This window comes from Callorhinus ursinus, unplaced genomic scaffold, assembly GCF_003265705.2.
Source record: "Callorhinus ursinus isolate GAN/ISIS: 27379988/994484 unplaced genomic scaffold, GSC_fseal_2.0 scaffold1, whole genome shotgun sequence".
In the NCBI taxonomy this organism is placed as follows: domain Eukaryota; kingdom Metazoa; phylum Chordata; class Mammalia; order Carnivora; family Otariidae; genus Callorhinus; species Callorhinus ursinus.
This window is the reverse complement of record NW_027397063.1, coordinates 88178140-88197971: the sequence shown is the minus strand read 5'-3', so window position 1 is coordinate 88197971 and position 19832 is coordinate 88178140. Positions and strand designations below refer to the sequence as shown.

The following is a 19832-nucleotide window of genomic DNA, read 5'->3' as shown; positions in this document are numbered from 1 at the left end:
CCCAGGGTCCTGGGATTGAGCCCCTCATCGGGCTCCCTGCTTGGCGGGAAGCCTGCTTCTCCCTCCCCCTCTCCCCCTGCCTGTGTTCCTGCTCTTGCTGTCTCTCTCTCTCTGTCAAATAAATAAATAAAATCTTAAAAAAAACAATTGAAGAAAATGTTTAGAGCCAAAAAAGACACATTCAAATTGACTAAGCCTACCTAGTACCAGACAGAATAAATGAGGAGAAAAAACAAAAGTATGTCAGGAAATATTCTGGTAAAATTTCATAATTAAAAGTACAAAATTTTTATCAAATAATTAACTAACCTTACCAGATATCCCATTAACGCTCAAAATGATAAATAAAATCAATTTTGTCATTAGAATTCTATACCAGGTAAACTATCAAGTATACATGGGGGCATTTTCAGGCATGCAAAAAAATCCTAAAATTCCCTGGAATTTTAGAATTCCCTGGAACAATAAATTGCTCAAAGAGATGTTTCAGAATAAAGAACAAGGAATCCAAGATTAGGCATGATATGAGACACAAGAATCAGTGGCAATAGGACACTGAATAAATGTAGAAAGTTTCATATCTTTGGAATTTTTTATCTGGTCAACAGATTCTGTTAGAACAATACTTAAAATATTATTTTGAAGAAAAAATTAATAGCACAAGAATTCATTTTCTTATATGTATATCAAATTGTTCTATTAGAGTGAATAATATTTATATAATCATAACATTATAAATGATGTGTTGGGGTTTTCTGTTTTTAGAATCTACCTATCAAGAAAGAATAGGGAAAAGTAGAAAGAAAGAGAAATATGCTAATTTCCTTATGTTTCAGAACAGAAGTCAATAAAGACTGTCTAAATTTGTTAAATCAAGAAACAGATTTATGAAAGGTCAGGTTAAACCACCACAAAAACCCCAAAACTAAAAATATAATTATCAAAAATCATGTAATAAGGAGTATAAGATATAATATGAAGAGACCAAATTTTTCATACTTAATGATGAGGAGTCAATAGATATGATTAAAGTTGATCAATCTAGGAGTAGGTATAATATCAAATTAATGATAATTCACTAGAAGAACCAAATTCAGAAATTCTCAATAGTTGCCTCTGGGCACTGGGAAGAGGAATTATGAATGGGAGAGTTGGGAGTGAGACCATTTTAATTTACACATTTTTATACTATTTGGTATTTCTTTAACATATCTCATTCCATAGTATTTTTAAATGAATACCTGTGATAGGAGAGTAAGTCTAAAATGATATGAATAATATTAATAGCTTATATTAGTGAATTATTTAGTCATAAAAATATATTCACATGAACCATCTTATATATGCCTAATAATTCTTAAGAAAGTAAGACTCTGTCACGAGTCCCAGCATGTGGGGGTTTTCCTCACATCACCAAGCAATTGTCTAACACCAGTGAATTGTGCTAAAATTCACCTCAATTTTGACACTATCTACACAGTGGTAACATCAGATCCCTCAGTTTAAGGGTTCAGTCCTACGAGACTGCCTCTCCCTAACCCAACTTCAACAGCCAATTACATACCTAAGGTATCACTTCTGTTTCTGCCCATCCAAATATAGACTGGAGGTTCCAATCCTCCTTGGATTCAATTAATTTACTAGAGTGGCTCACAGAAATTGGGAAACCAGTTTATTCACCAGATTACCAGTTTACTACAAAGAATATCAAAGGATATGAATCAGCAGCCAGATGGAGAGATACATAGGGTGAGGTCCAGAACATGGGAGTTTCTGTCCTCACCCAAGTTTGGGGACCAGCATGTTGGCACCAGTGTGCCACCTGTGAGTGGTTCACCAACTTGGAAGTTCTCTGAACTCCCTTCTTTTGGGTTCTTTTTAAAGGTTTCATTGCAAAGGAATGCTTAAATCATTGACTTTTGGTGGTTGATTCAACATCCAGTCCCTCTTCCCTTCCCAGAAATCAGGAAATGGGACTGAAAGCTCCAACCTTCATTCCCTTGGTTCCCTTGGCAACAAGCTCCCACCCTTAGGTGCTTTCCTAGTCACTCATTAACATAAGAAAAGACATCTTTATTGCTCTCATCACAGGAAATTCTAGGGTTTTAGGACATCTGTTCCAAAAAACAAGGAAAAAGACAAATAGTGACAGTGACTATATATATATATATATATATCTGTGTGTATACATATATACATCCATATATATATTTATTATATATCACAATATCATAGAAAGATTCTATTATTCTTGTGAACAACTGAAGAAAATAAACATAAGAAATATTAATGAAAACATGGAGAAATTAGAATACTTGTACACTGTTGGTAGGCATGTAAAATGATGCAGCTGCTGTAAAAATAGAATTGCCATATGATCCAGCAATCCCACTTCTGGGTACATGTCCAAAGGAGCTGAAATCAGGATCTCAAAGAGGTATCTGCACTCTCATATGCACTGCAGCTTTATTCACAACAGTCAAGACATGGAAACAACCCAAGTGTCCATCAACAGATGAATGAAGAAAGAAAATGTAATATATATGTACAATAGAATATTACTCACTCTTAAAAGAGAAGGAAAACCTACTATTTAAAACAATACGGATGAATCTGCTAAGTGAATCTGCTAAGGACATTATGCTAAGTGAAATAAGTCAGATATGGAAGAACACACACTGCATGATTCCACTTATATGAGGTATCTGAAATAGTCAAATTAATAGAAACAGAGAGTAGAATGGTGGTTACCAGGGGCTGAGATAAGGCGGAAACAGGGAGTTTGTTCCTGTTCAAAGAATATAAAGTTTCAGATATGCAAGATGAATAAATTCTAGGGATCTGCTGTAGGTCACTGTGCCTACAGTTAACATTACTATATTGTATACTTAAAAATTTATTAAGAGGGTAAATCTCATCTTGTGTTCTTACAACAGTTTCAAAAAAAAAATATGGAAACAAACAAAAGAGATTAGAGGGAAATAATTGACTTGCCATAAGTCACACAGCTAATTAAAGGACAATGCTGAAGCACAAACTCAGGTCTCCTGTTAATTTTTGTTGTTGTTTGCAATTAAACAAAAAAAAACAAAACTAAGCACCATTTAAGTGAGTTTTTTATTGTGTTTGTTGTTTTGTTCCAAATTCACACATAATTTGTAATAACTCCATCTTAATCGATTCTCCCAGAACCAGATATGGGGACAAGACTCAAAGTAGTAGTTTCTTAAAGAGAAAATTACAGAAAATAGCAGTATTGAGTAGCAATGCTGAGAAAGGGAAAAGCAGCAAGAAAATCAAAGGTGTATTACTAAGCTAGTTACCACTGCAGAAACCTGGAGTGGATTCTTTGGGGGACCCAGCAAAAAGCATGAAATACACACCTCAGAGTTACTCTACCAACTGGTAAAGAAGCTTGAATATATATCTACTAAATGCTCCTGATGAGGAGAGATTAGGTTGGGATGTTTATTATGTGGTATTTCCTGCCAGCCCTGCAAACAGGACAGGTTTCAGTGGCTGCAAATGGAAGTCAGGCCTGATATACTGATCTGATGGTGCAAAGGACATACGGGCAGGAATCTGCTATGAACTCCCAACTAAATTGTATCATTCCTTGTGAGCAGAATCCAGATCTTGCTCTTTATTTCTACCACCTCGCATGGGGCTAAGATTGAATAAATAGGCTATAATTCATTGGATTAGAAAAGCCAAGCATTCTGAACTCATCACTAGTTTAGCAGACAGTCTTATTTTACCAAAATAAGAAGAGTTTTGTTTATATTCTGTCACCAAATGCAAAGATTTTCCTTACAGCATCGATACCCAGATGCTGTTTTACAACCAGTGCTGGTCTAGAAATAAGTTTTTACCAATCTGTGGTAAAAAAAGAAAAAAAAATAATGATTTTATCATTTTTGTGAAATTTACAAAAGTGGACTAAAGAATGTAATTAGAAACTAAATCTGTCTTGTATTTTTGGTATTAAGATATCATTTTTCTTATGAAATTACACTGAGAGTAAATGATATTCTGTTTTTCCCTTTCAACGTCTATATGTTCCTTTTTATTCTACCTTTAGATCCCTGGGCAAATTTTTTCTAAGTGTGATCATACATTGTGTAAATCAATTTTTAATTAAAATCACATTACTTTATAATTTAAAAAAATCTAGAAACCACTGATACATAGGCTATTCCTTAATAAGATTTTGTGAACTCATATTATTACCGTATGAGTTATTTTCCAAACCTAAAATAGCTTTAAAATCATTGATGTGATCTCACAAGATAAATATGGTTATCAGCAGCTTTAAAAATAATATAAAATTTGTTTACTCATAAACAAAAAAGTGAGCATCTGTTTAGCTATTTTAAGATTACATATCAGTAAAAATTAATGTTGAGTTTATTTTGTGATTATCTTTACTTCTATAGTATGTAAATAAAATATTTCATTTTAAACATGATACATATGGATTTATTTTTTTTAAATATGAAGTTGATTTTATTACAAATTTCAGATATACACATTAGAAAATTGTTTTACTTGGACCCTTTACAAAAGTATTAATTTCACCAAATCTGGAATACTGGCAATGTAAAGTCTTAAACTAAGTTTAAAGCTAACAAATCAAAGGCACAGTATTAACACATTTAAAATAACTTGTGTTCACAGGACAACATTAAGAGGTGCTTTATAAATAAAGTGTTATTAACCTAGATCCAAAACTATCTAGCTATGACACAACCAGGAATGAAGCCCTTGATTAGTTCCAACCTATCAATTTTCAAGCCTAAGATGCTATTTCCTGTAAGAAGAAAACGTAATAGTCATAACTACTATAAAATCTAATTCCCAGACCCCAAGAATGAATGACTGATGAACAAAGTTTCTGGACTTGATTAAAAAGATATAGGAAACCAAAAAAGGTATGGAATTGATGACAAGTGTACTTGTAATGCAGCTTACACTACAGTAAATTATTTTTCATGGCTCTAAATTGGGTCATTCAAGTCTTTTACCCCCCAAAATTTTAAAGATTTGACAAGCGATAATATGCTATTTTTATATATAAACTGCTAATATCCAGTATTTGTCAAAAGGAGGCAACTGTTGTCTATCACAATCTAATACCCACTTTCCAATGGTGTCTGTAAATAGTAACAAATTCTGAACCCTAAGTTATAGAAATTAGTCACAAGAGTGCAAAAAGTCCCTGGAGAGAAGTAGTCCACCTAACAATTACAAATATAAGGAAACACTTTACAAAGTTTCATTACTATGAAGATGATTTCCCCTTTGTTCAAACTTTGAACAAATGAAGAATTTTTCTTTACTGCAGGAAACAAACTGTAAGTAACAGTGCATTTTTAGGTGTAAGTATTTATGTCTGGTTCCAGTATGGTCAGGTTAATACATATATATTTCAGAAACACAGAAGTTCACATTAGTGGAAAAATCCAAGTTTCTCACATAACCATTCTTCAGTTAGGTCTTCGGTATTTATTTCAAATACCTTGGTTAGTTCAGCTGTTTGGACTAGCTTATTCTTACTCCCAGCATACATCATCTGTTGTTCAGGCTTACACCCAACAGGACTGGAGAAAATAAAGCACAGAGGATATGAAACTCTTCCATCATCATGTTGGTATTTATAACTATACACAATGAAGCGAGGTTGTCGTTCAGGCAGTTCATCTTTAAGTTCATCTGGTGAAATGCCCTCAAGCTCTTCATCCAGTACCACCAGGCGTTTATCCTTATCAATTTTCATTATAATGGCAGCATTGTTCATTTCTTTGTGAAAACAAAACTTTCTCAGCTTTTCCACTAAATCTTCAGCGACATTACAAACCACAAAAGACTCACTCATTTTCCTTCCTGCCATCAGTGGCTCCTCGCCTTCCCTCGGGCCCCTTTAAAGAAGGGCACAGCGGCCGCCTCCCTTCCTGCCCCTGCGCCTGGTAGAGTGGCCTGGATTTATTTTTTTTTAAAGATTTTATTTATTTGAGAGAGAGAGACACAGCGAGAGAGGGAACACAAGCAGAGGGAGTGAGAGAAGGAGAAGCAGGCTTCCCACCGGGCAGGGAGCCCGATGCGGGGCTCAATCCCAGGACCCTGGGATCATGACCTGAGCCCAAGGCAGATACTTAACGACTGAGCCACCCAGGTGCCCCGATACATATGGATTTATTGAGCAGATGATTTACAAAGTAAAATATACATTCCTTTGAGGAAAATAATCATAGTCACACAGACTTATTTAAAACCCTTGTGTAGGAGCACCTGGATGGCTCAGTCAGTTAAGCATCCGACTCTTGATTTCAGCTCAGGTCTTGATCTCAAGGTTGTGAGTTCAACCTCCGTGCTGGGCTCCATGCTGGTCATGGAGCATAATTTAAAAACAAAAAACAAAAACCCTGGTGTATACAAGATTAAAATGGTCATATTTTCGGGGCGCCTGGGTGGCTCAGTTGGTTAAGCGACTGCCTTCGGCTCAGGTCATGATCCAGGAGTCCCGGGATCGAGTCCCGGGATCGAGTCCCGGGATCGAGTCCCGCATCGGGCTCCCTGCTCGGCAGGGAGTCTGCTTCTCCCTCTGACCCTTCCTCCTCTCATGTGCTCTCTGTCCATTCTCACTCTCTCAAATAAATAAATAAAATCTTTAAAAAAAAATGGTCATATTTTCTAAGTATAAGAAGATATTCAACAACCATGAATATGTTTCTGAGATCACATCCTCCGTGACTCTTTAAAACAATAACCCTTTGTAGCTGTAAGTGTAGTTTTGTCCACTTTTATTGATCTTCCTGTATGTAAATTCAAGTTCCTATCTAGTTCCTTTTTATGAATGGAATGTTGAGTATGATGCAAATAATTTGGTTGAAAGATTTGGAAAAAATGCTTAACAACAATCCATGACATTTGGGAATCAGGCAGGGCTCTCTGTAAGTAACTGATGGAGCCACGGCCACCTGGAAACATAGGTAGATCACACTATGAGACTTTAGCCAAACACATGCCTGCAGAAACAGGTTAAAGTGAGCACACATACACAAACTTTGAAGGACTCAGAAAGTCACCGCAGAGCAATTTGCAGATTAGGAATAGGTCTCAAAAGGCTCTTCCAACTTTGCGTTTTTAAAGGGACATATTCAAAATCTCCTTTCCATTCATGGGTAATATTCTTTTTTTTTAATTTTATTTATTTATTTGAGAGAGAGAGAGAATGAGAGATACAGAGCATGAGAGGGAAGAGGGTCAGAGGGAGAAGCAGACTCTCTGCCAAGCAGGGAGCCCGATGTGGGACTCAATCCCGGGACTCCAGGATCATGACCTGAACCGAAGGCAGTGCTTAACCATCTGAGCCACCCAGGCGCCCCTCATGGGTAATATTCTTGATTCAGTACTCAGCATACATCCCAGGTTTTCTTGTCTTTCAGCAGCTCTGTTTTAGAACTTGCTGGATATGCCTTTATTCAATTTCATCTATGTCTCTATAAGTCAACTCACCCATGAAGCAGTGAGCAGAGACTCTTTATCAGGCAGAGTATTAAGAGCATATCATCATGTGGCATCACCTCTGTTTATATTTCTCAGATATATGGACTCTTTTTTCTCATAGCTAGTATTTCCTATGTGCCCAGTGGAATATTTTGGAGGCTGAGAAGGTCACTAAACTTTGTCTCTAAGCCACTTCCACATAATGATGTAAGCTTATAAATCTGTGTATGGCCTTGTTTGTGTGTGGGGGTGTAGAGATCACTATTGCTATTAATCCCATACTAATTATCAGAGTCATCTAAAAGGCTTCATTATATTCCTAATATATAATTTAGCACCAAAGATTAAGAACTTAAAGCCCATTTAGTTTTGAAATAGTGGATTTTTAAACCCACAAAAGGTACTTGAATGAATAGATATTTCTTATGAATATTCTAATAAGAAATTATGCTAATAGCAATTGCTAAAGCTAAAAATGGTTGAGAAGGAGACTAATTACTTATACTATGCCATGAGCAACCTGGGACAAAAATAGATGATTCTTCAATCTTTAATGCTCAAATATTTTATTGATATATTCTTGATGAGAAAGGAAACAAAGATTAACCTACAGAGTTTAGAAAAATATTTCAAGAAGTAAAAAATTTTTCAGTACGTGCATAAATACTATTGTTTTTCTTTAATGAGTATTATACAACCTATGAGATGCTTTTATAAAAAATAATGACTTGGTTTTAAGCCACTAACATTAAGAAGAAACAAAGGACTTACCCCACCAGATACCAAGACTTATTATAAAGCTAAAGTAATATGTATGGTATTGTTGCAAAGATAGATAAACCAATAGAACAAAAAAGAGAGTCCAGAAATAGACTCACACACGTATGGATTCTTGATGACAAAGACAATATTTAATTGAAAAAGCAATGGCAAAAAATGACCTTTTCAAAATATGGTATTTGGTCAATTATATATCCACATGCAAAAGAAAAAAATAAAATTGACCCTTCTTTCAAACATGCTCAAAGATTAATTCCAGATAGACTGTCATTCTAAATATAGTATATAAACATTAAATCTTTCAGGAGGTAGCATAAAAGAATATTCTTATGAACTTGGAGTAGGTAATAATCTCTTTCTTCATTATCACTACCCATATTAGAAAAGATTAACAATCAGATTACATTGTCAGAACTTCTGTTTATCTAAAAACACCGTTACAAAAGAGAAAATGCAAAACATAGAGTGGCAGAAATCATTAACAATACATATAAATAACAAAGAGCTTGTATATTATAAATTAGAAAAAATAAATATGTCAATAAGGCAAATAATCCAATAAAATGAGTAGAAGACTTGAACAGGCATTTCATAAAAGAAGATATTCAGATGGTCAATCATATAAAAATGTGACTAACATCACTACCCATGAGGGATATGCAAATTAAAATCACAGTTATATACCATTATAGCAAAATGGCTAAAATTTAAAACTGCAATAACATCCAAGTGTTGGAACAGCTGAAACCAGAACTGTGATACAATGCTTGTGAGTGGAGGAGGAAGAAGGTGAATTCTTGAAACCACTATATAGAATTTTTTGGTAATATTGGCTACAATTTAACAAATACAAATCCTAAGGACCAAAGATTCTAATCCAAATTAAATATCCCAAATTTTGTGTGTGTATGCATGTGTAGCCAAAGCTACCAAAAAAATGTTCATAGCATCACTACTAGCAGTCAGAAACTAGAAATAACCCAAATATAGTTCAATTGAAAAATAAATAATAGCTATTTTGTACAATGAAATACAATAAAACAATAAAAACACATGAAGTGCTACATGGAATGACATGGATTCATTTAAAAATAAAGTTAAATTTTTTTTTTAACTCAAGCCTTTGACTTTTGACTCCAGCAAAAATACAGCAACAGGAGTAGTATTTACCCTTCAACCTGAAGCAAGAAACAAAAACAAAAACAAAAATGATTAAACAAGTTAAACAACAATTTTCAAAGCATTGCAATGAAGGACAATGATCTCTGAAAGTCAGAAAGCAAATGAAGAGGGCCCTGCAAATGCCCCCAGCTTACTGACTAAAACAGGCTTCTAAGAAAAGCAGATGCAGCAGATCCCCTGAGTTGAAGAGACAAAGCTGAGAGTATAGGGGAAGTAAGATGGCTAGAATTTGCATCCAGAATACCAGAGAAGAGAGAACATAGAGAAACAGAACCACAGAGATCTGCAGAGTAGCTCCTACTAGAGTATGCAACAAAGTATGGACTGGTGCAAGTTCATAAGGAAATTATCCAAGGCCAGGAAAAGAACTACCTCTAAAGATTAGATTACACAGTGTCTGGAGGTCACAAAGGGCCAGGGATAGTGCCTGGTCCAACGAATCAGAAGAGAAAATCTCATAATTCATTAAATATTACAGAATATTCAAAAAGGTCTTGCCCCAGTAGTGGAGAATAATTATCTCTACAGCAAATAGTATTTTGATCCTGCCTAACACATCTTAAAAGTAAAATCCAAAAGATCAAACTGTTTCCAAGTAACTTAACTATCCCAGAATAAATCTCAAGAAAATTTATACTGTAATAATAGTAGTAAGCCAGGTAAAATGTAGGAAGTCTGGCATTCAATCAAAGATTACGAGCCATACAAAGAAGCATTAGTGCAACTCATTATAGGGAGAAGAATCAGTCAACTGAAACCATTCAGAACTGATCCAGATGTTAGAGTTAGCAGACAAAGACATTAGAATAGTCATTGTATTCTATATATTCAAACAGGTAAGCACAGACATGGAAGACAAAGAATAGACCCAAATTGAACTTCAGTATATGAAAGCTGCAATGTCTGAGATGAAAAATACACTGGCCAGGACAGGATTAAGAAAAGATTAGATGGGAGAATAAAGTATTGGGGAACTTGAGGACATAGCAACAGAAACTATCCAAAATGAAACACAGAGATAAATTAATGATAAAAGAAAGAGGGGAACAAGGTGGGGAGATGGACAAAATGGGTGAAGGGAAGTGGGAGATACAGGCTTCCAATTAAGGAATGAATAAGTCATGGGAATAAAAGGCACAGCATAGTATTGTAATAATATTGTATGGAGACAGATGGTAGCTACAGTTGTAGTAAGAGTAGTATAATGTATAGATTTGTCAAATCACTATGTTGTACCCTTGAAACTAATGTAACATTGTGTGTCAACTATACTTCAATTTAAAAAAGAAAGAAGGGTCACCTGGGTGGCTCAGTCAGTTAAGTGTCTGCCTTTAGCTCAGGTCATGATCCTAGGGTCCTGGGATTGAGCCCCGCATCGGGCTTCTTGCTCAGCAGAGAGCCTGCTTTTCCCTCTCCCTCTGCCTGCTGCTCCCCCTGCTTATGCTCTGTCAAATAAATAAAATCTTAAAACAATAAAAGAAAGTAAAAAGCACTTGGCTTGTGGGACAACTTCAAGCCGTAGAAAAAAATGTGTAACTGGGAGTAGCCAAAGGAGGCAGTTACAGAAAAATATACATATAGAAATAAACACCAACATTTCTCCAAATTTGATAAAAATTATAAACCCACAGATGCAAGATCAATAGTCCTCTAGAACAAGAAATATGGAGAAAACTGCAATAAGGTATATCACACTGAAATTGTTCAAAACTAGTAATAAATACCCTAAAAACAATCATAAAAAGAAGACACGTATATACAGAGGAACAAAGATAAGAATGACAACATATTTCTTGTCAGAAATAATGCAAGCAAAAAGATAGTGGAGCAACATCTTCAAAATACCTAGGGGGGAAAAATGTTCAACTTAGAATTATATAACTGACAAAAATATTTTTCAGAAAAGAGGGAAAAATAAAGACATTCAGACCAACAAAAGCTGAGAGAATTAATCATGAACAGACCTACACCACAAGAAATGTCAAAGAAAGATCTTCCAGCAGAAGGAAAATAGAATAAGAGGGAAATAGGGATCTACAAAAAGGAACTATAAAAAATGGAAATGGTAAATAAAGACATGGGTAAATGTGTGGGTCTCTTTAAAAGACCACTGATACCAGGAGAACTGAAAGAATATATCCACATGAAACTTTCACAAAGGTGTTCCCGTAATAATTAAAAAGTGGATACCCAAATTTCCATCGACTGATGAATAAACAAAATGTAGTATTTCATAAAATAGACTATTTTTCAACCATAAAAAAGGGGGAAAAACTGATTCATACTACAACATGGATAAATCTTGAAAATATTATGCTAAGCAGAAGAAGATAAATACAAAAAGCCACATATCATATGATCTGGCATGTCCAGAATAGGCAAATCCATAGAGACAGTGAATAGTGTTTGTCAGGGGCCAGGTTTTGGAGGAAAAATAAATGATTGCAAATGGATACAGGGTTTCTCTCTGAGGTTCTGAATTAGATAATGTTAATGTTTGCACACTTTGTGACTATTCTAAAAGTCACTGAATTACACATTTTAGAAGGGTGAATTTTATGTTCTATAAATTGCAGTGGGTCGATAGTGTCTCCCCAAAACTGTATTCAAGTCCCAACCCCTAGTACCTGTGAATATGAGTTTGTCTGGAAATGGGGTCTTTGCAGATGTAATTCAGTTTAGGATCTCAAGATAAGATCACCCCAGATCTAGGGTGGGCCCTAAATCCGATGATGGGTGTCTTTACATGAAAAAGGAGAGGGGGATTTGAGACCTCATATACACAGGGGGGAAGGCCATGTGAAGATACAGGCAGAGACTGGAGTTATGCCACCACAAGCCAAGGAATGCCAACGAATGTCAGCAGCCACTAGAAGCTAGAAGAGAAGCATGAAACAGATTCTCCCTAAGAGCCAACAGAAGGAAACAACACTGTTGACAAATTATTATAAATTTCTGACTACCAGAACTAGGAGAGAATAAATTTCTATTGTTTTAAGCAGCCAGTTTGTGATTAAATGTTATAGCAATCCGAGAAAACTAAAGCATAAACTATGTATCAAATTAAAATACTGTATTTGGAAAAAAGATAGTTTATATAAAAACAGTATAGTACAGTTGGATAACATATATGAAAACATGTTGATAACATGTATGAAAACAATAGCACAAAGTTTTACAGGATACAAAAAGAAGTGTACTATTGCAAGGTTCTTGTATGGGCTTGGATAGTGCTCCCCAGAATTTCATGTCCTTCCTAGAACCTCAGAATATGACCTTATTTTGGAAATAAGTCTGTTACAGATTGAATTAATTAATATAAAATGAGATTATGCTGGAATAGGGTAGGCCTTTAATCCAGTAAGACTGCTGTCCTTCTAAGAAGGAGAGAAGGGACACAGAGACAGACACCCTGGGAAAATGCCATGTGACAACAGAGGCAGAAACTGTAATGATGTAGGATAAGCAGTAACATCAAGGATTGCCAGCCACTGGCCGAAGCTAAGCAGAGGCAAGGAAGGTTTCTAACCAGAGCATCAGGGGGAGCATGGCCCCACTGACACGTTGGTTTGGACTTCTGGCCTCCAGACTGTGACAGAAGAAACTTCTATTGTTCTAAGTCACACAGTTTGTAGTATTCTATTACAACAACCCTAGGAAGCTAAATACAGTTTACACAAGTTGTGAAATTCTATACAACTTGAGGTAGATATGACAAGTTAAAGATGCATTTTATAAATCCTAAAGATACCATTGGAAAAAAGTACTTGACAAAATCCAATACCTGTTTTTGTTAAAAACCCTCACAAAACTAGGAATACAATGAAACTTCCTCAATCTAATAAAGGGCATCCATGATAAACGTACTGCTAACAACACACTCAATGGTGAAAGACTAAAACATCCCTCCATGAGAAGAGTGGGAACAAGATAGAAATATCTGCTATCACCATTTCTAATCAACATCATACTAGGAGATCTGGCCAGCGAAATAGGGCACAACATAGAAATAAAAGACCCTATTTATATAATAAGGGGAGAATTAAAAATGTCTTTATTCACAGACATGATCATGTGTGTGGAAAAATGAATAAAAACTACCCCAAAAAGCTACTCTAAGTTATAAGTGAGCTAGCAGTATTTCTTTAGCATGGATCATGGAGCATCCTACTTCCAGACATAGAATCAATATACAAAAATTATCTGTATTTCTATATAATAATAATGAACAACTGAAATTGAAATTAAAAGAAAAAAAATAATACCATTTAAAATAGCACCAAAAACATGAAATACTTAGGGACAAATTGGACAAAATACGTTAAAGATCTGTATACTGAAAACTACAAAATATTTCTGAGAGAAATTAAAACTATAAGAAATTAAAAATGAAAGTAAAAATATAGAGAAATATACCTGTTTGTGGAGTATATCCTAATATTAATTTCAATATTAATTCCACTAATATACTCAATATTAAAGGCAGTCCCTCCCAAATGGACTATAGATTATAATTCCAGTCAAATAATCAAGAAGTGCTATACTGGCATCAAGATAGGTGTGTTGATGCACAATGAACAAACCTTTTTAGAATCTCAAAAATTGGGATGCCTGGGTGGCTCAGTCAGTTAAGTGTCTGCTTTCGGCTCAGGTCATGATCCCAGGGTCCTGGGATCGAGCCCCACATCAGGCTCCTTGCTCACCAGGGAGCCTGCTTCTCCCTCTGCCTGCCACTCCCCCTGCTTGTGTGCACTCTCTCTCACAAATAAATAAAATCTTAAAAAAATAAATAAATTTCACTACTTTGTGTTTTCTAGATATATTCCCCATACATTCACAAAATTCAGTGAGTAGTTACACTGGTTATAAATGTATCAGAAATGAAAACGGGACGACTGGGTGGCTCAGTTGGTTAAGCGTCTGCCTTCGGCTCAGGTCATGATCCCAGGGTCCTGGGATCGAGTCCCACATCGGGCTCCTTGCTCAGCGGGGAGTCTGCTGCTCTCTCTGCTTGTGCTATCTCTGTCTCTGACAAATAAATAAATAAAATCTAAAAAAAAAAAAGAATCCCTAAAAGTTAGAAAGAAGAGGTTTATTGGAGTCCCAGTTAGGAAAGCTCCTGGGGAAACACGGTCTTCACAGGGAAGAAAGTGCTCTGGAGAATGAATAGTTTGTATAGGGTTATATACCTTTCACATCTCTCAAAAGCTCAAAAGAGTATAGATTCACTTATAGGCAGGAATCATGAGTTTTCTCATAAAGAAATGCAGGGAGCAGGAGCATTGATGGATGTCTGAAGGACAAGATGGTTTTCCTTTAGGCTACTCATTCACAAAATAGATAAAGAACGCATGTGTGGCGGGCCATAAATCAGGCTTTTGGTTTGAACCAAGTTTATATATAGTCATGTTGACTTGGAAAGAAATCTAAAATGGCTTTCCATGTATACCATGCCTTTAAAGGGCTTTTCTCTCCCCACGTGTTTGGCAGCCAACAAATCAAGGAAACAAAATAGTGTCTAGAATTAGAACCGTGCATATATGGACAGCAAATTTCTGACAAAAAGAAAGGCAATTCAGTGGAGAAAGAATATTTTTCTCAACAAAAGGTGCTGGAATAATTGATATGCATATGCAAAAAAAATTAACTTTGGTCCCTACTTTACACCATATGAAAAAATTAACTCAAAATTGACCATAGTCTTAAATAAAAAATAAAACCATAAAGCTTCAAAAAGAAAATATAGGAGAAAATTTTTGTGAGTTTGAGCTGGACACTATAAACACAACCCATAAAGGAAAATAACTGATAAATAGTACTACACCACTTTTAAGAGACTGAAATGACAAACCACAGAGAGAAAACAAACATTTTAAAAGCATGTATATTAAAAAATGACTGGTTTCTAGAGCCTATAAAGAACTTTAGAGTATATAAAGAATTTAAAGACATCAATCCTAAGACAAGACAACCCAACTTTTTTAAGACAAAAAAATTTTGAACATTCACCAAAGAAGATATATACTTATGACCAATAAACACACAAATTCATTAGTCGTAATCATTAGTCATTACAGAAATGCAAATTAGAACAAGGAGATTTCATCACCTATCTAATAGGTGAAGAACTATATATATATCTATAATGTTTGAATGACTAACATTACAAACACTGGCAAGCATGTGAAACAACTGAAACTACTCATGGGTATGAATAGACGTGGACGTAACTGCCTTGGGAAATAATTTGGCTCTTTCTTAAAAAGTCAAACAAATACCTACTTCATGACCCATCCTTTCTCTCCTAGGTATTTCTTTACCCAGGAGAAATGAAATCCTATGTCTATACAAAGATGTATACGTGAATGTCCATAGAAGATTTATTAGTAAAAACCCCAAACTGGAAACAACCCAAATGTCCACAAACAGGTGAATGAATAAACTGTGGTGTATCCATACTGTGAAATGCTCCTCAGTGACAAAACGTGATGAACTATCAATACATACTACAACATAGGGGACACTCAAATAATTACACAGATTCTTTAAAAGGCAAAAAAAGAGTATATAGTCTCTTATTCCATTTATATGATGTTCTAGAAATGCAAACTACTTCTTAGTGAGAGAAGTAGATTAGTATTTACCTAGTCCGGGAGGGGAGAAGAGTAAGGAATGACAAAGATTCATGAGGAAACTTTCGATGATGATCAGTAGGTTTACTGTCCTTATTGCGGTGATGTTTTTATGGGTGTACACATAAGTCAAAACATATTAAACTGTGTAATCTAAACATATATCATTTGGTGTTGTCAATTCTGCCTCAATTTAAAGAGGCCTTTGTACTTCTCTGTGTTAGGTCTACATAATATCTGCATATATAACCTCCAGGGTTGGTTTGTTTGCTAGCATCACATCTTCTGACACTGTTCAGTTGCAGAAGATGATGTTCTTATTTGTCGTTGCATTCTTCCGCCACCAGGAATGAGTAGCTTCTTCTCCAAACAGAGCTACTGCTCAAATTATGCTCCTATCAATGTATATAACTTAAATATCTGGATTGGGAATGTTAGTATTGGGCCCGTCAGTCTCTATTCTCAACATTTATGCATGCTATCTACTCTTGTCTCTCAGTGGGAATAAATTCTTCCCTCTGAGAGACAGTCCATGTAACAGAATAGACATCACACCCAGAAGCCAAGACTCCCCATTTCCTCACCATCATTTATTAAGCGACCATGGACAGTCCCTTAACCTCTTTGAGCCTTGGTCACCTACTAGAAATATCAGGACATGAATTCCTGTCAGAACTATTGCTAAAGCAGATGATTTGTTAGAATAGCCATACCACTACGTTACCAAAATTTGAAACCAGACTTTTTTTTTTAAAGATTTTATTTATTTATTTGAGAGAGAGAGAGAGAGAGAAACAGCACGAGAAGGGAGAGGGTCAGAGGGAGAAGCAGACTCCCCGCTGAGCCGGGAGCCCGATGTGGGGCTCGATACCAGGACTCCGGGATCATGACCTGAGCCAAAGGCAGTTGCTTAACCAACTGAGCCCCCCAGGTGCCCGAAACCAGACTTTTCAATAAGATCATAAAAACAATGATTTGTAGAACGATGTACAATAACCATCATAATTATATAAAGATCCAAATAAATACTTTCTATTTAGGAAATCCCTTTCTTTGAAAACCTACAGTTTCTATTAATGTTTGTTTTTAGGCATCTTTCAATAAAGTTATGTGGAGAAAATATGCATTTTTAAAATACTGATTTAGAAATTCTCCTTGGTAATATTTCTAAAAATCACCATTCGCCATTCTAACCAGAAGATACACACACACGCACATTTAGCAAACACTTTTAGTGGATATTCACAGATTTTATAGCATTTGGGGCAGTAAAGGACTTTAAAGATCATGCTGTTTTAACCTTATTTTAAAGCAGAAAAAACTAAATTCCAGACAGGTTAAATGGCAAATCAGAGACATTCTGCTTGTATAGAAGAAATTGGTGTGCTGTTCTAATCTACAGGGGATTCAAAGAGCAATGAAAAACCATTATTTGTCATGAGGAAATGTTCAGATAAAGATGATAAATTCTCACTGCCTCTAAAATAAAGAATTGTCTTATAGAAATTATCAAAATAGACTTTTTCCTTTGGCCATATTTTTCCATTCAATAGAGATTCACATTTGGAATACATGATTTGGTGTTGTACCTGACCAAACATAGGTGTTTTCCTAAAGGCATCTTTACACTTTTGTCATTGTGAATAGTATAAGTCCCATCCTTTGTTATCTATAAGAACAGAAAGATAGCACCCATATTGATCCTTTAGAGGCAGATAATCTTTTAAACTAATAATCTACTTTTTAATCTACCTTTTATTTCATGTGTTTCCTGGAAGCTGTTAGTAATTACAGTATTTTATTCTGTCACATTGGAAAAGCATTTAGTACAAACACTAAATGTATTAATGTGCAGTAAAATACTAGGATTGATAACTAGTTCAATTTTTCCAAGAATATACTTATATTTCTGATTAATGACTCTAACCTGACTAGTATTTAATGCCTTGGTGGGATGAACAGAGATGAAGTAATCATGTATAACCATTCATTGCTCTGTTGCTTTCAAGAAATAGAAAAATCAAGTTCCTTGAATCACTGCTTCTCATAAATTTAGGTCAAAATAAGTTTAGCCCAAATTCAGCACATAATGCAAGATCAATTTTTTAATATAAATGTTACTTATTTTCTAATTAGTTCCTAAGAAATATTTGTGTTCATCAAATGTTGGGTCATTTCATTGTTCCGTGCAAATATAAGTACTACAAAGATCTTAATATATACTTTCTGAGGGCGCCTGGGTGGCTCATTTGGTTAAGTGTCCAACTCTTGGTTTCAGCTCAGGTCTCAGTGTCAGGGTCGTGAGTTCAAGCCCTGCATTGGGCTCCATAATTTTATATATATAGAGAGAGAGACAGAGACAAACAGACAGACAGACATATATGACTTTCTGGTGCCTGTTTCTTTCTGCCCTAACTCGATAAGAGGAAAACCTCCAATATTATAAGGAGGGGAAATGGTCTCCTCTTGGTCTCCTCTTGAGTGCCTTGAAGGTCATCTGCTCCATCAGGCCTGATGTAAATTTTTTTAAGATTTTATTTATTTATTTGACAGATAGAGACACAGCAAGATAGGGGACACAAGCAGGGGGAGTGGGAGAGGGAGAAGCAGGCTTCCCGTAGAACAGGGAGCCCCTTGTGGGGCTTAATCCCAGGACTCTGGGATCATGACCTGAGCCAAGGCAGACGCTTAACGACTGAGCCACCCAGGCACCCCAGGCCTGATGTAATTTGATTTGTCAATGATTCCCTATAAAGTCTGCAATGAAACAATCTGCACCAACAACTGTGTGGCATTCGTAGGCAAACATCCCCCATGACCACCATAATCTAAGCCTATAGAAAGCCTAGATTTCAAAATCAAATAGAACTTAAAGACAATGAACATAATAATGTGCACTGACGTTTTAAGAAAGAGTAAATATGTTTTATATTGACATAGTTTTATCAGTGTACAAAAGGGATTTCTGAGGCCAGATGGGCAGTTTTTCTTAGTCTATTATTCTTTTCTGACAATATTCTATCCCCCTCTCAAGTAATATAAAAGCCAAACTGTTTATAATTTTTCTCTTCCCTTAGTTTATTTCTCAGTATTTATATGCCACACTAAAATAAACAGATTTCTGTAATGCAATTTTTTTCCTTCTATCTATTTAAAGATTGATGCACAAGTTCACAGTTTTTAAAATGCATATGCTCTTATTTCTAAGATCTAGGATTCCTTCTCAGGCTAAGTTTCCTCAGGCTCTATCACATCTTAGCTTCTGTTGTTTTATACTTCTGAGGTCTTTGGCAAATACGTTCAACTCTTTCCTACTCCCATACACTTTGAAAACAAACCAATATTAGTTTCCTTGGAATCTGTAAATGCCTAGGTCCCTACTGAGGGGTGAGAAAGAAAGAGGAGGCTTAGATGGAGGAAGAAGTGACCCCACCCAGATATGTTGATTTGGAAAGAGCAAGAAAAAACCTCCTGACATTTAGAGGAAGATAGGAACCTTTCAGGTAAAAAAAAAATTAAAATTAAAAATATATATATACTTCATGTCTCAAGTACTGGGATCACGAGTTAGTGATAGCCCACAACAGTTCCCAGTAAAAGACCTCTATCCACCTAGACAAAGATACATATTCTTACCCTGAGTGGAAATAACTCCTCTTAGAAAATTATAGATTCTATGGAAGAAATCATATAGGAACGCTAGAGAAAAGGGTAGGGGTAAAGTTAAAAACA

General features: G+C 35.5%; 1 pseudogene; it reads right to left on the bottom strand.

The window, feature by feature from the left end:
• Positions 1 to 4505: 4505 nt before the first annotated feature.
• LOC141370226 (glia maturation factor beta pseudogene) lies at positions 4506 to 5952 on the bottom strand (annotated as a pseudogene).
• Positions 5953 to 19832: the final 13880 nt, after the last annotated feature.